The sequence below is a fragment of the Chrysochloris asiatica genome, unplaced genomic scaffold, assembly GCF_000296735.1.
Source record: "Chrysochloris asiatica unplaced genomic scaffold, ChrAsi1.0 scaffold00096, whole genome shotgun sequence".
NCBI lineage: Eukaryota > Metazoa > Chordata > Mammalia > Afrosoricida > Chrysochloridae > Chrysochloris > Chrysochloris asiatica.
In genome coordinates, this window is record NW_006408614.1 from 9,714,800 (window position 1) to 9,727,236 (window position 12,437).

Here is a 12,437-nt window from a genome sequence, read left to right on the forward strand (position 1 = left end):
CAACTCTCGTAGATGGAACTATGTTGGAATCCCACGCATACTTTCCCCCACGCTCTGAGCCTCTTTTCTTCCTGAAGTTTCACCACCAGAGCAGAGGGACCCCAAGAGCAGAGGGGAAGGCTCCCGGGAGAAGGACTGAGCGCCTTTGGTGGAAGACTGAGCTCTGGACTGGAAGGGGTCCAAGGACACTGCCAGGATTTCCTCCAGCTCCTCCCCCACCCCTCGCCCTCCCTCCACTCCCCTCCTCACAGTAAATGAAAACCAGACGCGCTCACCCTGTTGCTCCTGGCCCCCAATACAGGCTGACGTCACCCTCAGTATGCAGTTTCACCCCACAAGTGGTTAACTGGGTTCCTGCAAACCCCAACTCTTCAGATTCAAAAAATTAAGCAACCACTTGGCCTTACTGGTCACCTTTAGGGCTGGGCCCCTGGTGGCAGAGAGAATGAATGTGGGAACTTCTTGCTAAGTAGCCATGGTTTTCCTGCAATGTTTCCAACACCATCGGAAAACAGGAAATGCAACCCCCTCCACCCGCACCACACCACACCCTGTGGGTTTTTCTTGAAGTTTCTGAATTGGGACTTCTCCTCATAGTACCCACCCCCTTTATTCAGATATTAAAAACCAGCAATTAAGATGGCATTGGCTCTCTGTTAACCATGAAAAAACAAGAAAAGGCTGTTTTCTGTCTCTCTCTCTGTCTCTCTCTCTGTCTCTCTCTCTGTCTCTCTGTCTCTCTCTCTCTCTCTCTCTCTCTCTCTGTCTCTCTCTGTATTAAGCCCTACATAGAGTAATCCAGATTGTGGAGATTGAGGGTGAAGGGTCCAACTCCAGGACACAAGGGATAGGGAATGGTCATCGTACTCCAAGTTTCAAGAACATTCTCCAGAAAGAACTTCTGATTCTACAAGACTTTGCAAATGCCAAAACATTTAGACATAGCTTATCTCCTTTGTCAGAGATGTCTCTGCTCTAGTTGATCTCTTGAGGAGCCCTGATGGGGCTGTAGGATAAACACAGGACTGCTAAATGCATGGTTGGCTCCTCAAACACACCAGCTGCTCCGATGAAGAGGAGGCTTTCTGTTCCCATAAAGATTCACAGTCTCAGAAACCCTATACAGGAATGCTGTGAGTCGGGCCCGACTGGATGGCAGTGAATTGGGTTTTGGGTTTTTGAGTTGTTGTCTTGAGTCAGTTCCCAGAGATCCCATGTGTAACATCGCAGGGTTTTCAGGCTGTGACTGTTCAGAGGGAGAGTCCCTGAGTGGAACAGAGAGTTAAGCATGGAGCTACTAAGTGAAAGGTTGGTGGTTTGGACCCATCCCAGAGACTCGGAAGAAAGCCCTGGCAACCTACTTCTTAAAAATCTGCCTGGCATAGTTGTTCTCTACAGCACATGATGCTGCCATGAGTCAGGATAAGCTCTGGCAACGACGAGCTTGATTTCAGGGTTTTTTCTTTTCTGGTTTTGACTTTTCAGAAGTACGTTTCCAGGCCTTTCTTCTGAGAGGCCTCCGGTGGACGTTCACTTCTTTGTGAATAGCACGTTAACCATCTGCACTTCTCAAGACACTGCCCTTCTTTTAAAAAGATTTCTTGTTTGGTGAAACTGTGGTTCCATTTCACAGATGACACCTAACTATTCCAGGTGGGTCGATGACATCATCATCATCCCACCTGGGGCAGGTACAGAGCTCAGGTGAGAACCCCAGTCTTGGACAACCCCAGCGATGTCTCTGTTCCTCCCATCACGTGGTGAATGTGAGCAGGTGACTAATATGAAATACTGAGAAACAACTGAAGGATGCTTCCAACTTTAGAGCCTCCAAAAGCCCAGTTTGGAGAGTAAAGACATCGTTAAGTTCCTTCCCTGGTTTACCTGCCTCAACTTTAAGGAAGAGAGCAGACGGTCTGCATGAAAAGGGATTCTGCCCCTTCTGGAAGCTCCAAGGCATTCTGGTTCAAATTCAAGGAGCTCTGGTAGCGTACTGGTTATGAGTCAGGCTGCTAACCTCAAGGTCAGCAGTTTGAAACTACCAGCTGTGTTGCAGGAGAAAGATGAGGCTTTCTGTTTCCATAAAGATTTTCAGACTCAGAAACCCTGCATAGGGTCACTATGAGTTGGAAATGACTCCACGGCACACCACCCTTATCTGCACCACAGAGAATCAACTCACAGAATATCGGTCCCAAGAACAGGGATGGAGACCTGGATCATGGCTCTTCTTCTCCACCACCTTTAAATAAAGATGTCTGGGTGGGAGAAATGGTTTGCGTTTGGCTGTTAACCTAGAAATTGGCAGTTAGAGTCCATTTCCATAGTCTGCTTTCATAAAGATGCTAACCTAGAAAGGAGCCCAGTTCCACTCGTTACCACAGGGAGGCACTGTGAGTTGGAATCAGCTCCACAGCAATGGGTTTGGTTTGGGGTTTTATTTTTCGTTTCAATGAAGAAGAAGTAAGCAGAGGCTCTGGGTTCAGAAGGCCTTTGCCTGTGTGGAGTGAGGAAAGGCAGTCCGTCCGCACTCTGTACCCTCCCTCTGCAGGGCAGGCGAGGATGGGGGCCCATCCTCGCTGGGACTTTAGGTACCACTTTGTTGTTGTTGTTGTTAAGTGCCGTCGAGTCGGTTCCGACCCATAGCGACCCTGTACAGGGTTTCCGAGGGTGTAAATCTTTACGGGAGTAGAAAGCCTCATCTTTCTCCCGCGGAGCACCTGGTAGTTTCGAACCGCTGTCCTTAAGGTTCGCAGCCCGATTCGTAACCACTACGCTACCAGAGCTCCTTAGCTACCACTTTACTGGTTCGCAATTGCTTGCTCAGCACAAATTCCCCACAGCACACCGCCTGCAAATAAAACCACCTTTGATTACAACCTTGTGTTCCAAGCAGCCCAGCTCACCAGGCAGAGGTTAGCTGGAAGATCCCTTTGAGGATATATTCCCACAATCCTATTCAGTTGTTCCTCTTTCCAAATACAAACACATCTTTTTTATTCCCCGCCCCCCCCATCATCACTAAGAACATAACTACTGTTGTTGTTAATTGCTGTTGTGTTGGTTCCAACTCATAGCGACCCATATGGGGTTTCCAAGAAAGGACTGGTGTATTTAAACAGCCGGCTTTGTAGTTCAAACCAACCTTTCAGTCCAGTGTTTTATCCCATAGTGCCACACCAGGACTCCAAGAGTATAATGAAAGTCAGTCAAAAAGTATTGCTACTAGGGTTCCAGTTCATACGTGTCCAGGTTTATTTCCAAGCAAAACATGTTTAAACACGACTCTCTGATTATCGGATGGCTGCAAACAAGTTCTCTCCATAACACTCTTGCCTTGGTCTCATTAGGGTGCCTTCAAATGCGCCAGACTGCAAAACCATTTGAACTGAAAGGTTGGTAGTTCAAGCTCACCAGCTGCTCCTTGGAAATCCTATACAGGGTCACTGTAGGTCGGAATGGACTCGACGGCACTTCACAATAACAACAACATAAAAGGGCCCATCACAGCAGTGGGTTCTGAGGGGATCTGCTGGGCCAGTTAAATTCAGAGAAGAGATGTCAGCTCAGAAGGTTATGGTGACAGTTTTTTTGGAATTCCTAAGGGGTCATCTAGGTAGAGTCCTGGCATTGCCCTGCAGGATAATGCACTGGATAGCAAGGTTGGTGTGAACTGCAAGGTGAGCAGTTCAAACCCACCAGTCACTCCTTAGAAACTCTAGACAGGGGCACTCTGAATCTTGATAGATTTTCCCTAAGGACACAGGACAATCATGGGGGCTTTATTATGAAGAAGTTTTAAGAAAATGGAAAATTGTGTTAGTGACATAAGTGCCAGGAAAGTTGTACCAAGGAATTTTTTAGCCACCATGACAATGCATTCGTTGAGGGTAGCAAGGAGAGTCTTGGGAGAATTTTGTTGGGAAACCTTATCCCATCCATCCTACAGCGCTGATTTTTGCTCCTTCAGACTTCTTTCCGTTCCCAAAACTCAAAGAGCAATGAAAAGGAACACAAACTGAGTCTCTCAAAATCCCTAAATTGCCATTTGGATGTGGTGTCAATCGACAATAGACAAAATTCTTGGGAAGGGTCAGAGAGTTGGAAACACACCTTCAGAAGTGTCTAGGCCTAGATGGAGGAGATGTCAAGAAACAGTAGCTTCGCATTTTGATATATTTGTTTAATGTAGGTTTCTATGATTTTGTAGGAACATTTTTTTACTTATTAGGTTGTTTAGTGCCATCGAGTTGGTTTCAGCTCATAACAACCCTGTACACAGCAGAACACAACACTGCCCAGTCCTGCGCCACCTCACTGATGTTACCTTTCATCTCATTGTGGCAGCCACTTGTTAATCCATCTCCTAGGGGAACTTCCTTTTTTTTAAACTGACCCTTCACTTCACCACACATGAAACTTCTCCAGAAACTGGTCTCTCCTGACAACATGTCCAAAGTACGAGAGACAAAGTCTGGTCACCCTGACTTCTTAGAAGCACTCTGGCTGCACTTCTTCCAACACAGATTTGTTTATTCTTCTGGCAGTCCATGTTGCTTTCAATATTCTCCTCCAATACCAGAACTCAAATGCATCAGTTCTTCTACTGTCTTCCTTATTCATTGCCCAACTTCACATGCATATGAAGCAACTGAAAATACTGTGGCCTGGATCAGGAGCATGTTAGTCCTCAAAACAACATCTCTGTTCTTTAACACTTTAAAGACAACTGTCACAATCAATTTGCCCTGTGCAATATGTCATTTGATTTTTTGACTGCTGCTTCCATGAGTGTTGATTGTGAATCCAAGCAAAATGAAGTCTTTGATAACTTCAATTGTTTCTCAATTTATCATGATGCTATTCATTGGTCCATTTGTAAAGATATTTGTTTTCATTACATTAAGGTGCAACCTATATTAAAAGCTGTAGTCTTTTTTACTTACTCTTGTATATATCTTGGTATTAAAAATTACCATTGTTTAAATTCCAAGAATGTGAAATCATTTAGAAGATTATTTTAATTAAAAAACAAAACAAAACCTTGTTCAGTAAGGAGCTTAACTCTTTAATATTTAATCATTGCTCCATAGGGTTTTCATTGTGGTTCGAAACTACCAGCCGCTCCGCGGGAGAAAGATGAGGTTTTCTACTCCTATAAGGATTTACACCCTCGGAAACCCTGTACAGGGTCGCTATGGGTCGGAACCGACTCGACGGCACTTCACAACAACAACAACAACAATTTGTAGCTCACCAGCCAATTCTTCCTAGTCTTAGTCTGAAAGCTCCACTGCTTACCATGGGTGACCCTGATGGTATTTGAAATATCACTGGCATAGCTTCCAGCCTCAAATAAAGTGGAAGCCACCACAGTATGACAGTATGACACAAGGGAAGACAGGTGAACAAGTCAGTCATAGAAGAGATATAAAAAAATGATCCTTAGAAGAGAGTCTGGATAGGTCCGAACTCACTTACTTCAGACAGGTTATCAAAAAACATCTTTTCTCACTAAAGGACAAAGGGGTGAGAAAACCATCAGTGATCCCACCCTATCAAAATGATGACCCTGAATTTGATGAACCTGATCTAGGCTCGTGAAGGTGGTAACTCTAAATACCAACAGAGAGGGAAGGAGTCTTCACATCAAGTATCAATGTTATCCCCTCTGTACACAGGGTTGATAGGGACGGGCAACTTAGACATTGGCTACCTAAAATGAGGGGGCTACAGTGTAGTGGTTACGAATCGGGCTGCGAATCTTAAGGTCAGCTGTTCAAAACTACCAGCCATTTCGCGGGAGAAAGATGAGGCTTTCTACTCCTGTCAAGATTTACAGCCTTGGAAACCCAGTACAGGGTCGCTATGGGTCAGAATCGACAACGCTACCAGAGCGCCTTGATGGTACATAGAGGGGATTCTAATCACAGTAAGGAGATAAAGTATGTGATTTGTTGAACGTAAAACTGATCATGTGCCCTGTAAAGTTCCACTCAATTCCCAATAAAAACTTTAAAAAAAAAATTATAGAGGAAAGGTAATGAGATTTACAGTATACTGAAGCGTATTTATAAAATGCTGATGCCTAGGTACTTCTTCCAGGCCCCTCCTGATAACATGTCCAAAGTAAGTGAGACAAAGCCTTGCTGTCCTCAGAACAGGACCTTCCCGGGAGAAGGCTATCACAGTTGGTAAACCAGAGGGTTCACACAATAGAGGAAGACCCTCAGTCCCACAGCGGCTGCAACAATGGACTCAAACATACTATCAATTGTGAGGAGGGTGCAGGACCAGGTAGCATTGCGTTTCAGATTCTCCTACAGGTACACCTTGCTTCATTGCTCTTCACCTATACTGCGTGTTTAACAAATTGAAGGTGTGTGGCATCCCTACCAAAAAATAACTAACTAAATAAAATGATGACCCCGGAATACCCTGAATTTGCCAGTGACGTTACAGACAACCCTATGCATTCAACCCCTCTGTCTGCCCACACGCACGAAGCACTGAGTAAGGAAGAAAATCAGACATTTTCTACCTTTAAGATAAAGGCATTTCTACCTTTAAGATAAAAATTCATGTTTCCGGTCAAGACTGGACTTGCGAAGAGAACAGACAGAGTCCCACGGTCAGTCTGCTTACCTGCCCAGCCCCTTACATCACCTGTCCAGAGCACTCATCGGCCTGTGATCCTATGTGAAGGGATTTGCTGGTGGCAAGGCTGGAGGGTCATCTTCCTGAAGTGGAGGCATCACTCCAAGTCAGCTGGAAGTAAGACGCAAATGTTGCTTCTTTCAAGCAAAGACAGTGGAGGAGGGGACAGGCAGAGACATGGGACACCACCAGTGCAAAGGAGTGGGGAGGGGGCACTTCTGCTTACCCCACAGCCCGGAGGCCAGCTCGGACTTCCTGTTCCATCTACCTGCGGCTTAAAGCCAACCCTGGAGGCTGAGTGGGAAGATGACTGTGGGCACCTAACCACAGGCCAGGCAAGTTAGGCAAGCCTTCTACACATCCCTCAACCAGATTTCTGCCCTCTATGGTGCTGGGGTTAATGCAAGGTTGGTTTAAACTTCAGAGTTGGAGGTTCAAGTTCACCAGCTGCTTCTCAGAAACCCTATACAGGGTTGCTATGAGTCAACTTGACAGCACTTACTTAAAAATAATAAAAATAATAATAATAATTCCCAGGGATCCTTGGTGTAACAGTGGTTAAAGCATGTGACAGCTAACTAAAAAGTAGGTGGTTCAAACCCACCAGCCACTCCATGGAAGAAAAGTCCCTGTGAAAAATACAACCCTACGGGGTGGTCCTCTATCCTAAGGGTTGCTAAGAGATGGAATTGACTCAACAGTACACAAGTACAACAACAATGTTGCCCCTGGTCCCAATCTTCAACCTCGACTTCTAGAGTCAGCCCATCCCACCCTAGTCTCAGAAACAAGAATGCAGAACAAGTAGCGGTGTGGCTAGCCGCCCACTCCAGGACCCCCAGCACTGGTTACACACATACATTCAGATGCAATTCTTCCCCGACTCCTTTCTCCAGCACATAGAATCTTATTTCAGCAAATTTTAAGAGTCTGAAATAGAATAGCATTTCATCTCAAACTACTCAACTGTTGCAAACTCTGAAGGAAAATATGCTTTCAACAGGGGACTCTGTTGTGGCATGTGTCTAAACTAGCACTTCTCTGATTCGGGCACTCCAATCATGTGATTCAACATTGAGCAGTCATTCTTGCACATTGTTCTACCACCAGTCCCACCTGGTTGGTCCATGGATGGGCACATGACAGAAGAGGCCCAATCAGAGCCCTGCCCTAAGTTTCTTAACTTGCCCAAGAGACAGCAAGTCTCCAGACCTGGATAACAATGAAGTTAAAAGATAGAGTACCAGGAGCCACCATGCTTCATCCAGTTGGACAAAACCAGACAGAGAAAAGGAAGCAGAAAGGAGGGAACAAGAGTGCAATCAGCCATCTTCCTGGATCCACAAGTCTGCTCTAGAGTTAGTCCTTCCCTTCCCACCTCAACGCTCCCTTCTATTATGGTGTTGTTGTAGTTAAGTGATGTGGAGTCAGTTCCCATTTATAGTGACCCTGTATAGAGTTTCCAAGGAGTGGCAGGGGAGTTTGAATCATGGACCTTGTGGTTCAAAACAACCTTTGTTCAATGTTGATTAATGTTGTTTTTAAGTGGTTCATAGCAACCCTGTACAGGGTGTCCAAGGAGGGGCTGGTAAGTTTGAACTGCCTATTTCGTGGTTCAAAATGACCTTGCAGTCCAGTGCTATCAACAGCACCATAGCTGGACTCCACTCTTGGGTCTCTTCTCGATGATCAGAACACCATTCAGATGGAATGAGGACCCAACCTACTAGAGACACTCATAGAGGGAAGACTACGGTCTAAACACTGGAGCATTTGGGAGGTATACCTGGAGCTATCAAAACCTGTTGTTGTTGTTGCTGTTGTTAGGTGTCATCAAGTCGGAACCGACTCATAGTGACCCAATGCACAACAGAACAAAACACTGCCCAGTCCTGGGCCAGCCTCACAATTGTTGCCACAATTGAGCCTATTGATGCTGCCACTTTGCCAATCCATCTCACTGGGGTCTTCCTCTTTTTCTCTGACCCTCCACCTTACCAAACATGATATCCCCCTCCAGTGACTGGTCCCTCCTGACAATATGCCCAAAGTATGAGAGACGAAGTATGGCCATCCTGGCCTCCAAAGAGAACTCTGGCTGCACTTCTTCCCACACAGATCTGTTTGTTCTTTTGGCAGCCCATGGTACTTTCAATATTCTCCTCCAACACCGTAACCTGAGAAGGACACAAATGGTCTTCCCCAAGAAGTCCCTTCCCCTGGCCAACACAACAATTTGGGTTTCAGCCTCCAAAACTACCAGAGAATAAATGTCTGTTGTTTAAGATTTTATTATTTTTTGGTTATTGTTATTAAGTGTCGTCAAGTGGGTTCTGACTCATAGCAACCCTGTACAGGGTTTCTGAGGAGCAGCTGGTGGGTTTGAACCACCAGTCTTGTGGTTAGCAGTCCAGTGCTTATCCCACAGCACTACCAGGACTCATACTTTATGGCAGAGTTGCTCTGGTAGCGTAGTGGTTACGAATCGGGCTGCAAACCACAAGGTCAGCAGTTCGAAACTACCAGCTGTTCTGCAAGAGAAAGATGAGGCTTTCTGCTCCCATAAAGATTTACAGCCTCAGAAACCCTGTACAGGGTGGCTATGAGTCGGAACCAACTCCATGGCACACTACCACCACTGGAAAACTAATCAGAGGACGTGTTTCTAAAATAAGTGCTAGGCTAGCAGTTTATGTCATACATACCACTGCAATCCCGTGAGGACACCTACGCTTGTAAAATGTATCTCATCTTTCCACTGATTTTTCAAAGCATTTTCTCCCAGTCAACGGAGACAGGAAGTGAAGTCTCGGCCACTAAGTGGCTTGTTAACTGAAAAAGTCTGAAATGGGAAAACTAGGGCATTCATGAAAACACTGGGCCAACAAGACCTGAGTGAGCACATGGATTTCTAAAGTAGGTCTTGGACTTTACAATAATATCCATTCGTGCAAAGAAAAAAGTAATGTTCACTCAGTAACTTTGAAGGACCACCTTAACCCCCTCCATTTGGAGGGAACGAGAAGCTCATCTTTAGTATAAATCAGATGCCAGCATTCAGTTGACTCGAGAAAACTGAGGATGAGATTGTCCAAGTTTAAAAGAAAGAATTCCTCCAAGAACTTTGTGAGCGGCACACCGTGGTAGCTGATTAATTTTCAGGATGTCAAACCCAAATGTAAGAGTGTCCAAGAAACGCTTTGCAGTTTATTAGAAGTCAATATTTTATTTTATTTTATTTTATTTTAGCAAGGAGATCTTGACATTCTGATTATTGTACCAAAGTTTCACTTTTAGTTTTTCACTTTAAAATATCAATTTCCATTTGCAAGGGATGGTGGGTAAATTCTTCAGCAATCTTAGCCTTAGGAATGCTTTCTTCTTAGGCATGATGTTGAATGCCTCCTCGTTTTAACAGCAATGTGCATGTCTTCTCTACCCCTGTTAGTCTGAGTGAGTATTCATCAGACTTGCACTGAAGGGCTAGTATCTGAGAAAGAGCTGTACCGGGTAACGGGGATGCCAAGGTGAGTCAGGCATGAAGCCTTTCCTCAAGGATCTTATTGCTAAGTGCTGTTGAGTCGGTCCTGACTCATAGTGACCTGTAAAGATTTCTAAGGAGAAGACGGTGGGTTTGAACCACCAATCTTGCAGTTAACAATGCAGTGGTTATCCCACAGTGCTGCATCAGGGCCCCAGGAAACCATTGTTGTTGTTGTTAATGCCCTTGAGTTGGTTCTGGTTCGTAGCATCCCTGCATAGGGATTCTGAAGAGCAGTTGGTGGGTTTGAACCACCAACCTTGTGGTTAGCAGTCAAGTGCTAATCCTTCAGCGCCACACCAAGACTCCAAGGATGTTATTATACTCTAGGAAAAGTGTAGGTTCTACTACAGAGGAAATGGTTGGTGGGACCAGAAGAGGGCACTCTCACATCCTTTTGGGAGGATTAAAAGGTCCTTCCAGAACAACAAAAAGTTACAGAGAAGAAAATAAAATGAAAAAGACAAGAAAATGATGGAAGTGCTCTAACATATGGAAAACCAAAGCAACAGAATGAAAAAATGGAAAACAATAGTGAGGGAATTCTCAAATAAGTAATAATAAGAATGTCCCAGAATTGAAGGACTGAGTTTCCACATCCATCTGTGAAACAGTGGACAAAGAAGAACCCATACTCAGCAAAGCACAACACTGTGACATTTCAGAACGCTGGGAGTAAAGACGAAATCCTAGAAACTTAGAGAAAGTTAAAAAGAAAAAAGATTAGGGTTTATACAAAAGACCAAGAATCAGAAAACCTGTCAGATGTTCTCACCAGGAATACTGAAACAAGAAGACAATGAAGCAAGGTCTTAAAAAAACTTTCAAAAAATCATCTATTTCCAACTTAGAATTCTATTATTGTCAAGCGCCATCAATTTGGTTCCCACTCACAAAGACCTGCATAGGGTTTCCAAAACTTATCATTCTTTGCAGGAGCAGAAAGTCTCATCTTTTTCCTGATATAGTGGGAAATAATATCAAAATATTTTGCCTAATTGTGGCTTACTTTTGATTGATGCTTAAGTATAGAGTTCTATAGAAATCCAAGGTGAGCTGACAGCACTAGCAAAGAACAAGGCTCCAGAATTGACAGACCACAAATTGAAATCTATCAACAAACTGATGCAACACTGTAGGCACTCACTTATCTATGCCAAGAAATTTGGAAGACAGCTACCTGGCCAACTGATTGGAAGAGATCCATGTTAGTGTCCATTCCAAAAAGAGGTGCCCCAATGGAATGCAGAAATCATCAAACAATATCATTAATATCACATACAAGTAAAATATTGCTAAAGATAATTCAAAAATGGCTGCAACAGTACATTGTCAGGGATCTGCCAGAGGTTCAAGCCAGATTCCGACAAGGACGTGGAATGAGGGATATCATTGCTGGTGTCAGATGGATCTTGGATGAAAGCAGAGAGGACAAGAAAGATGTTTACCTGTGCTTTATTGACTACACAAAGGCTTTCAACTGTGTAGATCATGACACGCTATGGACAACATTGTGGAGAATGAGTATTCCAGAACACTTAATTGTGCTCCTGAGGAACCTGTACAGAGACCAAGATGTAGTCATTCAAACAAAACAAGAGAACACTGAATGGCTTAAAATCAGGAAAGGAGTGTGCCAGGGTTGTATTCTTTCACCATATGTATTAAATTTCCATGCTGAGCAAATAATTCGAGAAGCTGAATTATGTGTAGAAGAATGTGATATTAGGGCTGGAGGAAGACTCATTAACAACTTGAAATATGCAGATGATACAATCTTGCTTACTGAAAGCCAACAGAATTTAAAATACTGATGAAGACTAGAGATCGCAGTCTTGGGTTTGGGTTGCATCTCATTGTAAAGAAAACAAAAATCTTCACCACTCTACCAATGAATAACATCATGAAAAATGGAGAAAAGATTAAAGTTGTCAAAGACTTCATTTTGATTAGATCCACTATTAACAATTATGGAAACAGCAGTTAAGAAAACACGCAATGTGCTGCATTAGGCAAATCTACCACACAAGACCATTTAAAGTGTTTGAGAGCAAAAATGTCCGTTTGAGGACTAAGGTGTATCTGACCCAAGCCATGGTATTTTCCATAGCCTCATAATGCATATGAAAATTGGACAACTAAGGAAGATGGTAGAAATGATAAAGTTGAGTTTGTTGCTGGAGAAGAATACTAAAAGTGTCATGGACCACCAAAAGAGCAAACAAATCTGTGTTGGAAG